Consider the following 15,150-nt stretch of genomic DNA (forward strand, 5'->3'; position numbering starts at 1 on the left):
AATTTGATCCTTCTTGTTAGGAGGGCAACTTCATCTTCCATGTCTTCTTTTGCATCTTCATTTTCACCTATATTACAAGCAAAAGCAATTCCTTTTCCTTTTTCGATTTTAGTTTAGATTTCGGGTGCTTTTGTTTTGAAAATCATTTCATGGGTGATCAAGGACCCTATTAGTTCATCTAGGTTCAATGTGTTCATGTCCTTGGCTTCGGTGATTGCGGAGGTTTTGGATTCCCAAGACAAAGGTAAGGACCTAAGGATTTTAGTCACTAAATCTCTATTGGAAAATTGTTTTCCAAGACCCCTTAATCCATTTACAAGATTGGTGAATCTAGTGTACATGTCGGCAATTGTTTCATCTGGTGTCATTTGAAAGAGTTCGTATTGCCGAAAAAGATGGTTCATTTTAGATTCTTTTACTTGATTGGTTCCCTCATGGGTGACTTCTAGAGTGTCCCAAATTTCCTTAGCCGAATTCAAATTTGATACTCTATTGAATTCTCCGGGAGATAGAGCACAAATAAGAGAATTCATGGCTTTGGCATTATAATTCGAAGCTTGTTGTTCGGCTTCGGTCCAATCATTTAAATTTCTTGTGGGTAAGATGTATTCATTATTAATTGCTCTCCACATTTGATAGTCTTGGGTTAAAAAGATTTTCATTTTGGTTTTCCAAAAACCATAGTTTGTTCCATCAAAATAGGGTGGCCTAGTGTTTGAATAACCTTCATAGTGTTGAGGGTAGTTTGCCATTTTAGAATCTTTACTCTAGACCGGTTAGGGTTTTCTAAAAATTAGAGACAAGGCTCTGATACCAATTGAAATACTCAAGAGGGGGGGTGAATTGAATTTAACTCAAAATTAGGCCTTTTGAAAATTACCTATGAACCCTAATTGGAATTTTCTTCACTTAGTTAAATATTTGGTTAGTGTAAATAATTAGAAACAAAAAGGAAATGTCAAACCAAAAGTTAATAATGGAAATGCAAGACAAGAAAGAACACACCGATGTATAGTGGTTCGGGCAAAGCCCTACTCCACTCTTCTTAAGATCGTCCTTAAGGATTTCCACTATTGGAGACCTCCACGATGCCCGGCTCCGAGGCGGTTACACTTCCAAGGGATATTAAATGAGGATGCCCTTACACCTTTACAAAGACTCTCCTTCTCCGCCGAGTTCTAAGCGGTTGCTCTCTAGGGAATTAAAATAAGGAATGCCCTAGCCACCTATACAAGGAATGAAGATTGAATAGCTTGGCTTCTTCTTGAAAGCTTGATGCTCTTTGTAGATCCTTGATTGCTCTTCAATTATGGTTGCAAGTGAAAGCTCTAAAATCCCAACTCAAATAGATTTGCAAGTTGCAAGGCAAGTTTGGGGAAAACAAAAATCTCAAGCAATAATAGGTTGCAAGTTTTCTTTGATGCTCAAGGATGTTTTCAAATGATCAAGAGAGAGAGAAAAACTTCTCTACATATTGTATTTATAGCCTCTCCAAAGAATATGACCGTTTGGGGGTGGAAATATCAAAATACAAGAATTAATTCAAATCCCAACGGCTATATTCTGAGCTGTCGCAGGGTTCTCGGAGTTCCGAGAATCATTCTCGGAGTTCCGAGAATTCTCGGAGTTCCGAGAAATATTCTCGGAGTTCCGAGAATTCTCGGAGTTCCGAGAAATATTCTCGGAGTTCCGAGACAACGGCCAGAAGAAATAAAATTTCTACTGGACCATTTCTCGGAGTTCCGAGAAAATGTCCAGACGCTACTGGACCTTTTCTCGGAGTTCCGAGGAAACTCTCGGAGTTCCGAGCTCGGAGCTCCGAGAAAAATCTCGGAGTTCCGAGAAGCCTAAAAATCCGCAGTTTTTGATTTTTATTGCTTGTTTGATTTTTAGCTTTTGGAACTCAACTCCTATGGTTATTTTGGAATGTTTATGAGGGTCCCAACATGTTGGTCCACCACATAACCATTCACTAATCCATTTTAAGTTCTTAAGTGTTCTTTGAAAAATAAATTGAAAACACTTTGAAAACGTTTTGCCTTGACTTGAAAATCTAAAGAGAAAGGATGTACAATGATACCTATGCAATCTTCGATCCCTCTTTAGCTTTGGTCTTCAAATGATCTTCCATCTTTGGATGCTTGCTTGAGTGATGTGAGCTACACTTAGCTCCTTTGGCTCTTGTTTGGTACACCTTTAAGCATGACCAAGTTGAGTGTTGGTTTCTTCAACTAACAATCCTATCTTAAACACAACACTTCAAAGCAAATTGATTAGTATTCAAAAACACAATCAATTATGTTTAGAATCATCAAAACAAGATAGGAGAGTAGACCCTTGGGCTTACACTCTCCCTCACACATAAAGAATGAAACAGATTATGGAATTAGAAAAGCATGCCCTCAAGCTAGGGCTGCAACTCGAGCCGGGTAAAACCCGACCCGCAGTGACCCGACCCGAAAATAGCCTGGGTCGGGTTCAGGTTTCATGGGTTTTGGGTCGAGCCGGGTTCAGCATTCAAAAGCTCGCATGAATCTCGGGTCGAGCCGGGTTTGAAGGGGCCCGACCCGACCCGAGTTACATAAGTTATAGTATGTACATTTTTTTCTATTGTTAGTTAAAAGTTAAAAGGATAATTGCATTTACACCCCCTCTAGTTTCTGACACATCCACTTCCACCCCTATAGTTTAAAACGTGACAAATACACCCTTGTAGTTTCAATTTGTTTAAGGTAGGCCCCCTCAGCTGAAGGTTCGTCCATAGATTGAAGGGTTAGGATGATCCGATGGAGCTGATTTTTTTGGCACACCCTAACTATGTCAGGACCCATCAAATGAACGCTTTGGATCATCCAAACAATGTGGGCCGACATTATTTGGATGATTTTTTGGTAGTGTTTGGATTCGGGTAGGGGCCCACATTATTTGGATGATCCAAAGCGTTCATTTGATGGGTCCTGACATAGATATGGTGTGCCCAAAAAATCAGCTCCATCGGATCATCCTAACCCTTCAATCTATGGACGAACCTTCAGCTGAGGGGGCAAACCTTAAACAAATTGAAACTACAGGGGTGTATTTGTCACGTTTTAAACTATAGGGGTGGAAGTGGATGTGTCAGAAACTAGAGGGGGTGTAAATGTAATTATCCCAAAGTTAAAAGTGAAAACCCACGCACCCACTGTTACTGTATGTGAGTGTAATTTCTGCTTCTATGAGTTGAGTTGATTCAAGTGTTTGATTCAGCATTGTTTGATTGTAATTACAACATTGTTTGATTACAGCATTATTTGATTCAAGTGTGATGTGAGCGTAATTACATCATTGTTTGATTCAAGTGTAATGTGAGTGTAATTTCTGCTTCTATGAGTTGAGTTGCCTTGCCAAACAAGAATTTTCCTTAAAAATTTGCGTCAACGTGAAAAAACCCGACCCGACCCGAACCGACCCGAGATTTATCATGGGTAGGGCCGGGTTTGGGAATCGTGGGTTTTCCGGAAAAAAAAACCCGACCCAACCCGACCCGAGATATTTCTCGGGTAGGGTTGGGTTCTCCAAAACCCGACCCGCTCGACCCGAGTTGCAGCCCTACCTCAAGCTGTCATTAAAACCATTCAAAAATAAAATAAAATACTTTTCTTCTTCCCTTACTATCTAATCTGTCTTTAGGAACATCAGCAGCAACAGAAGCAAAAGCTATTATGCCTGCTGAAGAATAACTAAGAAAAAGATAGTCTGATATGAATTACTTTGCCTATTTTTTCAATGCAGGGCAAATAAACATAAGAATACAATGACATGTTAGTTTATTTATTATTTTTTTTTAATTTGCAGTGGGGCCCACCTGGTTTGATGATCCAAACCATTCATTTATTTCACTCTGACTTAAACATTTTGTGCTTAGAAAGATTAATCGTCATCATAGAATGAACCTAATTAACCCTCCGATGAGGGATGTCACAAGCAAAAAAAATCCAACAAATGAATGGATTGATGATCCAACCATGTGGGCCGCACTGCACGTTTTAAAAAAGTGTAAGTTCTGACATGTAGATAAATTTTCAAGTACTGCGGCCAAAGATACCTTGGTTGATGTGATCCGGCCGTTGAATCTCGCTTTTTTTTTCTTTCTATTTGATACGTTGATTATTTTGTTTTATTTGAGGACATATGGTTATTTGTTTTGTAGTATTTTGAGCCTAGATGTGGGGGATGTTCACATCATCTGGAGCCCCCACACCTTTCACCCACTTACCAACTTATTTTGGTAGTTTTCCTTAGATAGACCCTTTTGACCTTGCAACTTAGTTGTTTATGTTTTACATGGGGAGTGTAGTTTTGTCTTTCATTATAACTTAAGTCACTTAAGTTATAATGAAGACAATTGGGTAGAAAATGGGCCTACTCTTTTACCACATATAATATAAGAGAGTGAGTGGAGAAAACAACCGTAGTTTTCTTGGAATGAAATTAATGTAAAGAGGCACCCGTCCCTCCCAAAAACGCTAATTGCGTTTTTTTCATCTTCTTCCTCATTCAAACTCACGCCCAAGGTGAGTTGATTTCTTCTCTCTCTCTCTCTCTCTCTCTCCCTTCTCTTCTATTCTTCTCCTCTCTTCTCCTTCTCTCTTCTATTATTCTCTTCTTTCTTCCTCTCTATTATCTTTCTTTCCATTTCGTACCCTAAAACTAAAGGAATATGAGAACTCATAAGAAGAAGAAGATGTTGCAATGGATGGGAGCTACACAGGCAATCCCTTGGGGAGTTTCCTTTTGGTTTTCTAGGCATCTACAGATTCATCCTTCTATTTATAAAGGATTTCACTTGATTACATCCTTTATTCTTATTGTCGTTACGCCCCTCCATATTTCTGTGCGTTACAAATGCACTTACTCCCCATGCGTTATATGTTATAGCAAGTCATTGTGCCCACCTACCATAACATCTCTCACTTAGCCACATTGGCCGAGTGAATTCCTTTAATATTTCTGGCTGGGATATTTCTCCCAAAAACCTTTCCTTGACTTAGATGTTTCTAAGTCTCACCAAGCTTACATGCTCGATGAATTCTGTGGCTGATATATTTCTCCTAAACACCTTTCCTTGAGTTATACATTTCTAAATCTCACCAAGCTCTCATACATGATGAATTATGCACGACTCCTTTTGTCGGCAATTATTTCGTCTTGGCTATTTCGCCTAAACATACTTCCTTGACTTAGACAATTCCAAGTCCCATCAAGCCCACATGCTTGATGAAAGTTTCCGCACGAACTCTTTCGTCAAGGATCGGCAATTATGTCTAAATCCCACCAAGCTCTCATACATGATGAATTCTGCACGACTCCTTTTGTCGGCAATTATTCCGTCTTGGCTATTTCGCCTAAACATACTTCCTTGACTTAGACAATTCCAAGTCCCATCAAGCCCACATGCTCGATGAAAGTTTCCGCACGAACTCTTTCGTCAATGGATCGGCAATCATGTTAGAGGTAGGCATATAAGTTATCTCCATTTTCTGTTTCTCACTATATCTCTAATATAGTGATATTTCATGCATGTGTCTTCTCTTATAGCTATTCGCTCTACTGTATATCAAGCTTATTGCGGTCTGATTATCACAATATAATTCTATTGGTCCATCAACCAAACTAAGGTCTAAATCGACCAAAAATTGTATAATCTAGACGGCATGAGTAGTTGCCATGCTGCATGCTATATACACAGCTTCATGCTCATATCTTGCCACACACCCATGTTTCTTGCTAGAAACAGCCGCACCTCCAAATATAAACACTTGTCCAGAAGTGTACTTATTGTCATCTCTGTCACCCGCGAATCTACATCAGAGTAACCATGAAGTTCAAGATTTTCTTCTTGAAAACACAATTTGAGGTGCTTAGTTCCTCTAATGTATTTCATTATTCTTTTCACTGCTTTCCAATGAACATGACCTGGATTACTTTGATATCTGCTTACTAGACCCACCGGATAGGCCAAATCCGGTCTAATGCACTACATCGCATACATCGAGCTTCCAACAACTTGAGCATACGAAACATTAAGTCTTTCCTGTCATTTACCTAGACATTGACTTATAGACAATCTCCTATTTACCACTAGGGCGTCAGTGCAGGATTACAATTCTTCATTCCAAAAAATTTATTGTATTCAAGTATATTTCCCGGTCTAAGCACAACTTTTTATTCTTCCTATCCTTAGTGATTTTAATACCAAGCACATAGGATGCTTCTCCCATGTCTTTCATCTCAAACCTTAGGCTAAGTTCCTACTTATTTTTATTAATCATTTTAACTCATTTCCTGCTAGGAGTATATCATCTACATATAAAGACAATATTGTAAACTTGCTTCCACTTTTTTGGATTTATACACAATAGTCTAGGTTGTTGACTACATAACCAAGTTTGAGAATAAACTGATGAAAAGTCAAATACTATTGACATGAATATTGTTTTAGACCGTATAAAGATTTCTTAATCTATATAATTTTTCCTCCTGACCCTTTACCTAAAAACCCTCATGTTCATTCATATAAATGGTTTCACTCAATTCTCCATTGAGAGAGGCAATCTTTACTTCCATCTGAAAAAGTTTCAAATCCAGATGAGCCACTAATGCCAGTATAATCCAAACTTGGCAACTGTAGAGTAAGTTTCTTGATAATCTATGCCTTTTCTTTATGTGAACCCTTGGAAACTAATCGGGTCTTGAATATGTCAATAGACCCATCAGACTTGTATTTCTTCCTTAGTCCCCATTTACATCCTATGACATTTCTGCCTTCAGGTAGTTCACATACATAGCTCCCATACCTAATTCTTTTCAACAGAATCAATTTCATCTTTCATGGCTTTTAGCCATTCTTCTGACTCGTGCGATTTAATCGCTTCATCAAAGTTCATGGGATCTATGATTTCATCTGTGTCTAAGTCTACGAATAGGCATATTCCATACACATGTTGAGATAATAGTCATCTAAATAAGATGGATGTGCTCTAGGTCTCTTGTTGCAGGACAATGTGGGTTCTTGGTGAGGAATTTCTTGTTCTGAAGGTACACTTATAGTACTGGGATGATCTTCAGGTTCTTTAGACCTATCATCCCCAACTATTACTAGAGGTTCATCACTCTCTGACTGTGGTTGTTCATTTCTAGATTTTCTAGGAATTCTGCATCCCGACTTTCTATCAACCCTTTCTCAGGGTGAAAGAATCTATAACCATTAGATCGTTTAGGGTATCCTATGAACTTACACTTCAATATTCACGGATCTAATTTATTCCTTAGTGTTGTAGTAATCATTACACAGGTTGTATGTCCCTATTTTCTTAACTGTCTTAGATCTTGTTTTCTACCAGTCCACAGTTCATAAGGGTTATTTCCACTATTTTTGTCGGTATTCTATTTAATATGCAGACATGTGTACTTAATGCTTCTCCCCAAAATACCTTGGAGCGGCCGGAGTGCAATAGCATGAACCTTACCATGTTAAGTATTGTTCTATTTCTTCTTTGAGCCACAACATTCTGTTGTGGTTTATAAAGCATACAACTATTTATATAGACTTTGCATACGCTCTTCTCATAACACTCTTAAATGAAAAACATAATTTCCAAGCGTAAGAACATTCCCTAGACTTAACATTACCTAGGCATAGCCATTTCAGAGGCTTAGAATTGACATTTCATAGGCTTGACTTAGCACTTCCTAGACAAAGATATTTCCCAAACTTGTCATTTACAATGCTTGTTCATTTCCTAGACATACTCATTTAATTAACTTTACATTTCCAATGCTTAGACTTTTAGACTTACAAGCCACCCATTTCCAACATAATAGAAATATCTAGAAAAGACACATTTCCAAAACATTAACTCAACATAATTCCATGGTAGTGCAAAGTCCTAGAAAAGACATTAACTTTCAACACCCCCCTTAATGTGCTTTCACAATCCCGGTGTCACATCAAGATGCAAGCACATCATCACTCATGCAAGGACCATAGATAGTCTTGTGTGCTACTAACTCTAGGGTAAAATAGGAATGCAAAATATGAATGCAGATGCATGCGAGTGAAGTGTGTGCATATTTTGGATCCCTACATGCCGCTCGAAGCATTTTCAGTGCAAATATTTGAGCAACCGGCTCACGTAAGCTTTTAGCCCTTTTTGGCTATTTCTAGCAATATTTTGAGCATTGGCTCAAGTAACCTGCAAGTAAATGGGCTATGTGTAGTGTTTCCACCCTGTACAATTAAGAGTTTATTTATTTATTTATTTATTGTATTTTTTACATTCTCGAGACATTTCTTAGATTTTAACAAATCAATTTTCATACAAATTGAATGAATTTCATATGTGATGAAATCATACGAACTTCTTCAATTCATACATTTTTATTCTTCTGTTAAATTGGATTTTCGTACTTTTTAAATGACTTTTTATACATTTTGTAAAATGTACGAAATTACAGTTTAATAACCAAAGTCGCTAAAATTTTGTAGAGCTCCTAGAACCTTGCAGATCTAGCCTATTGTGCTTTTAATTGTAAATTCTTTTGAAAATCATTTGAAATTCTAAAAACTTTTAGAAAAACAAATCAAAATCCTTATTAGAACTAGATCTGTAAGGACACTAAAGTCACCATCCAGGAATGGACCTAGGACCCTTATTTGGACTCTGATTTAAGGCTTAGATCTAACTAAAGGACTATGTTGTGCTAGGTTACGTTGATGGAATGTGTTAGGCACCATCTACACATAGGAAATCATGGTTCTATGAATCATATCTGCTTAATTTTGAAGTCTCAGTTGAAAATTCAATAAATTGGAATCAAATTTTGAAACTGTTTGGGAATTTTGTACAAATCAGACCAGTTCCTATGTTTGTAAAGAATACAAACAGTTCTGTTTGAAAGGTTATGAGGTAGAAATTTTTTCACTTACTGTGCCTATAATAGAACATAATTCTGCTGTCCGTATAGTGCCGAAACTTTTCAGTCCTTATACTGGAGATAGAATATCACAAGGATATGTATTATCCCCTGGACATGATTGATCTTTGGGACCATCATCGCACCAAACTATCGTCAGTTCGATCTTGGAAAAATGGGATGTCTACAATATCCTGAAGTACGTTCCATATCATCAATTGATCCTGCCTGTAGACACCCCACTTTGTCAAGATCATACTAATGATAGGTAGCTATGAGGATGACTCCTACGATGACTCTCAAAGCTTCTTTGGTCCTTGTCTCAATATTTCTCTCGATCTTTTCTCTAGTTTTCAAAATAAAAAGTTACAGAAAAAACCAGTGATCCTTTTAGCCAAACTCTCATTTAAAACCACCTAAATCCCCCAAAATCTTTAAAACTGAGTCCCCAGTTTGCCAAACCGAGATCTCTGAGATCCAAACTAAAAGCCCGTTAGCACACGGCACCCTGCCTCTTACGGCAACCCAAAATCTTGAAGATCCAACCCCCAAACTCAGAAAACTCCACCGAAAACCACTTTTGGCTACCAAAAACCACTTTTTGGGAACTGGAAACCACTTTTGGCCACCAAAAATCACTTTTGGGAATCAAAAACCGCTTGTTGGCAACTGGGAACCACTTTTGGCAACTAAAAATCACTTTTTAGGAACTCAAAACCACTTTTGGCCAAACAAAAAACCACTTTTCGGGAACTGAACCTATGCCTGCGATTTTGGAAATTGCAGGCAGTGGGTATCTGCTATTTCAGAAATCATAGGCTGCGATATCTAAATCGCAGCTTACGATTTTGGAAATTACAGGCAGTGGGTTTTGAAACTCTATAAATAGAGGGCTTCAGGTTCATTTACTTCCAGATCAAAATTTGAGGGTTTTTTGTTATTTTTCAATTTATGGTTCTCTGGTTTTTGAAAATCTAGAGAGAGAGAGAATATGAGAAGCTTGTTGAGATTCGCCAAGAAACTGTGAACGGTCACCTATGACTACCCAGTTTCTTTCAGAATCTCTGGCAAACCACAGGATGTCGGCACTCTACCGAAATTTTGAGTCGAAGCGATGCTCACTTTCACATCAGGAGGCAAACGGGTTTCCCAATGCCTAGGGACATTTACTGCTTTCTTTATCGCTTTCCAAATTTTTTATTACAATTCAGTAGTGGGTAGCTATAGGGTTTGGGATCCATTGGCCCCTCACCCTGCAGCCTAAATCCCCTCCTATTCCATAGTGAGGGTTCTTTTCTCTCTCCTTATCCCCTACTCTATCTCGGGCCCCACCATAGGTCGTGAGAGCTTGACGCTCCTTAAGGTGAGGGAAAAATGAAGAGAATCCAAAGAAACGGGAGCCCATATTACCACAAACCAAGTTTGCATATAACAGTTCCATAAATTAATCTGTTAAGAAGGTGCCATTTGAGGTTGTGTACGGTCGAAATCCTCATCATGTTGTGGACTTCTTACGTTTGCCAAGCCCAAATAGAATAAGCATGGAAGCAGAAGAGTTTGTTGAACATATACAAGTTGTGCACAAGTTCAACAAAATTTGCAATAGGCCACACAACACTAAAATGCAAAAGCTAATGAACATAGGTGCCATGTCGAGTTTAAAGGAGCTCTTGTTATGGTGTATCTTCGCAAGGAAATGTTTCCAATGGGAACTTATAACAACCTGAAGCAAAGAAAGTCTGGACCTTGCAAAGTTCTAAAGAAGTTGGGTCCAAATGCATATCACTTGGAGTTGCCAAATGGATTGGCCATCAGCCATGTTTCTAATGTAAGCGATCGTCACCCATATTATGGGGACCCAGATGGAGAGTTGTTGGAAGCCACTAATTTTTCTACTATACCTGCTACCTTGCTGCGAGAAAATATCGACGTGTTAGGCGTGCATTCTATTACTACTCGTCATGGATTCTATACATAGTATCTTGTGAGATAGAAAGACAAACCTAACTCTGAAGATGCATGGATCTTAGTGGAAGAACTGAATCGATTGGATAAGCAGCTTTGGCATGACCTAATGACGAACATGAGGTCAAGTTCTTTTTGGGAAGGGGTGAATGATGCAATGGCATAGCCAAGTGCCAGCCATGTGATGATGCTATCAATGTGGCATGTGGCACATCCACTTGGTTTGACTTGGTCTTGGGTTATTGTATGAGAATTTAGCTAAGTAATATTTATCTCTAGTTATTAGTATTAATTAGTTGAGTCTTTCTTTAATTCTTCTTAGGACTTTTTGAAGACTTAATGGCTTTGTATTTTCACTAATTAGGAAATGGTATTGTCATGAAAGTTTTCTTAGAAGTTATTATCGGGTCTTGAGAATAGGCGTGTGAGTTATTGTTAAATCATTTTCAATGCATTTCATTTACTACATTTGTATCTCTATGCATATCAATGAGAATGAGCAACAATGGATGGTACTTTTGATTGAAATTCTCTATGGCAATTTGCTGTAATCTGGAGTTGAGTGATTCATTCCAAGGGTTGAGTGATTTCCCATTGGCATTGCGCAATTCCGCCTTGCTAGTCTAGCAATTCCTAATATCCTATCCGGCATAGAGTGATTCCGCTACAAACCGATGGAGCGATTCTCGGTCATATTTTCCTCTTATTCTTGTTGTTAGATAAATTTCATTTTGTATTTTCATTTGCGGGTTACGGCCTGCACTGGGCCGCCCTTTATTTGCTGGTTATGGCCTGCACCACATAGCATGGGTCAAGAACATATGAAGCATGCATTAATTTCCCAGTGGATCTTGTATATCTAAGTTCTCCACTTTTAGGCACTAGAAGCCTTATAATTTTTAAATGTGATAACATAGAAAGATATCACAAAATCAAATTGGTCCCCCCAAAGATAGCTTTCGACAACCCTGTAAAAACCAATGCATGTGTTCTCATCTTGTAGACACCCCATTTTGACCGAGCCCTAAGCCTTTATTTTGAATAAAAATTTCTTTAAACAAGTGATTTAGTGTCCCAAAATTGCATCCATAGGATAGGTTAGGATCCCAAGTAGGTCCCAGTAAAATTTCGTAAAAATTCATCTAGAATTTCCTAGTGAGTTTAGTATTGTAGTGTAGTGTAATAGAGGGGTGTTTTAAACAAAGGGAGAGTGCTAATACCAATTTAGATATAACCAAAAGAGCATAAAAATTCTTCAAAATCTTTTCAAAAATATCTTCCCTTAGAGTTTGGAGTCTGTCCTAGATGTTTGGGGTGTCTTAGAGTTAAGAGTCTGTCCTGATTGTGTTTGTTCTAGAGTTAGGAGTCTATCCTAGCTAGGAGTATGTTACGTCTCTGTCCGGTCAGTTGGCAATCCACATCGCTGTTTGATGACTAGACTAGGATGCGCTAATGAACCCATTGTTTTTCCTAGGGACACAACCTAGTTATACATATGATGTAGGGCCCACCCGCATTAGACTAGGTTATCTTGCATCTAGTTAGGGCATATAGGGACTCCTAAAAATTCACAATTCACTTGGATCTAAATAATCACAAAAGAAGCTTTAAGAACAAGTCAAGTTTTCTAGGTCGAGTCTAGGATAACAGTCCTAGATGTGTTAGGCATTGTAGTTTAGAATAGACGTGCGAAGAACTACATTGCCTTGATTCCTGTAAGAGGCGGGGATACGTAGGCTTCTTTGGATGAACATCAGATCATCCAAAGACTCGGGTTTAGGCCTTAGAGTCTTATGATTTGTTGTTAGTACTTTAAGGCTTGTGTTTGTATATTGATTATGATTTCTTGCATAAGATTATGATAGTGTGTGATCATTTCTTTACTTACTCACATGTTTGGCTATAGCATTCACTTGCTAACTTGTCTTGATTGCATGCTTAGCTGTAGCATTTACTTGCTTATCTACCTTGATCATATGCTTAGTTGTAACTCATTTATCTTTCTAACTTATCGTATTTATTATATCTTGTGCAGACCTTATACCTTTAGTTGTAACATGCATGTGTTTGCACACCGGAACTTAGACATCATTTAGGCATGACACTCATAACCTAGCTACTCTTAGGTGACACTTCTTTCATTCATCTCCGAGACATGCATGATTAGGTAGGCGTCTTCTCGGAGATATATGTTCCCATTTCACATGATTTTCGCCCAAAACTCTTCAAAATCAATAAATAAATAGCATAAGAGACCAAGTGCTTGCACTTGGGCGGATGAGGTGCTCTTCGGACCTTCCAAATTCGTAACCAGGCATGAACCTTTTGTATCTCTGGTTATCCATTGCAACAAGGCATAGTATGGGATCCAGGGCCGACTTTCTTGGATGGCGACTCTTCTTCGTTTATGGTACATCTCGAATCTGGGCTAGTCCCCGAATCGAGAGGTGTCTCACTTTACATTGCCACTCATGCTGTGAGAGGCACTTTTTTTAGAGTTCCTTGGTAGAGCTCTCCTTCACCTGGATGATCTAGAGACTTTCGGGGCTCGTCCCTCGCCTCTCTTGGATCGGGGTCCACACAAATGCAATAAGTGAGTATCACTATCAGTGCTATAAATAAGAATATCATCGAAGTAAACAACCACACATCTACCAATGAAAGGCCATAGTACTTGGTTCATAACCCGCATGAACATACTAGGGGCATTAGATAACCCAAACGGCATGACCAACCACTCGTACAAACCCTCTCTGGTCTTGAAAGTTGTCCATTCATCACCAAGTCTAATCCGTATCTAATGATAACCCGACTTCAAGTCCAACTTGGAAAACACTTTAGCACCCGCAAGCTGATCCAATAAATCATCCAACCTTGGAATAGGAAATCTGTACATCACAGTAATTTTGTTAATAGCTCGGCTATCAACACACATCCTCCAACTCCCATCGTTCTTTGGAGTCAACAATGCTGGCACTACACACAAGCTCATGCTGTCAAGAATGAAGCCACTTTCCAATAGCTCACTCACCTGCCTTTGCAACTCTGCATGCTCCACAAGACTCATGCGATAATGAGCTCTGTTTGGTAAGCTAGCACCGGAAATCAAATCAATACAATGCTGCACATCCCTCATGGGTGGTAATCCAGGTGGTAAATGCTCTGGAAAAACATCACTGAACTCCTCAACCAAAGGCCTAACCAACTCTGGTAGCTCATGCTCCTCTCCCTCCATCTTATTTACTAGTACATACACAATACCAGACTCCTCTATTGCACTAAACAAACCAAATGCCTTGAGAAGCTCGGCACTCTCCCCAAGTTTCGGTTTGAGTCCAACAACTCGAGATGGAGTAAGAGTAGTCTTCACTCCCTCAAACATAAAGCTGTAAGTGTTTCTTCTACCATCATGAATAGCTCCACGATCATATTGCCATGGGCGGCTCAACAACAAGTGACATGCGTCCATAGCAACTACATCACACCATGCTTGATCCTTATATCTACTGCCAATCGAAAAATTAACCAAGCATTTCTGTGTCACTGCAACTTCATTACCCTTCTTTAACCATGCCAATTTGTAAGGATTATGATGTTTCTCAGTCTTCATACTAAGCTTTCTTACAGCCTCTACTGAAACCACGTTCTCACATGAGCCACTGTCAATCACAAGCTGGCAAACCTTTCCTCCAATGGTGCATGAGATATGAAAAATATTGTTGCGAAGCCAATCATCGCTAGACTCATCTTTTGGTGTCAAAAACACCTTTCTAGCAACAAGCGCCTCCCCCACATCACCTTGTAACACCTCCTCCTCTACATCATCATCATATGGGTCAAACACAGGTGGTAAGTGTAATCATAAATCCCACCAGCTTCAAGTTCTTCAAATCCTTCCACAAGCATATGCTTTCGTTCTCTCCTACCCTTCTTGCACTCATTCATCCTATGCCCAACTTGACAACAATTAAAGCAATTTATAGTAGATGAGCTACCTTGCATCGGATTAAAATTACGAGTCTGGGAAACTTTGGTAGATTGCACTTGTGGTGCTGGCCTTTGTACTTGTGGAACTCGATCCCGCGAGAGTGTCTTGTACCACGCGAATGGCGTGTGTTTTTTATTATTGATTTTAATTACCCAACCAAGCAAGCAGCAACCAAGCCATAGGGTGCAACCAAACGTGCAACCCAGTACCCATAAGGGCAGCAGAGCCTAGCAAGGTGTGAT

This window comes from Tasmannia lanceolata, unplaced genomic scaffold (genome assembly GCF_043159265.1).
Source record: "Tasmannia lanceolata isolate RefF3 unplaced genomic scaffold, GAP_Taslan_0.1 ptg000007l, whole genome shotgun sequence".
NCBI classification, from domain to species: Eukaryota; Viridiplantae; Streptophyta; class Magnoliopsida; order Canellales; family Winteraceae; genus Tasmannia; species Tasmannia lanceolata.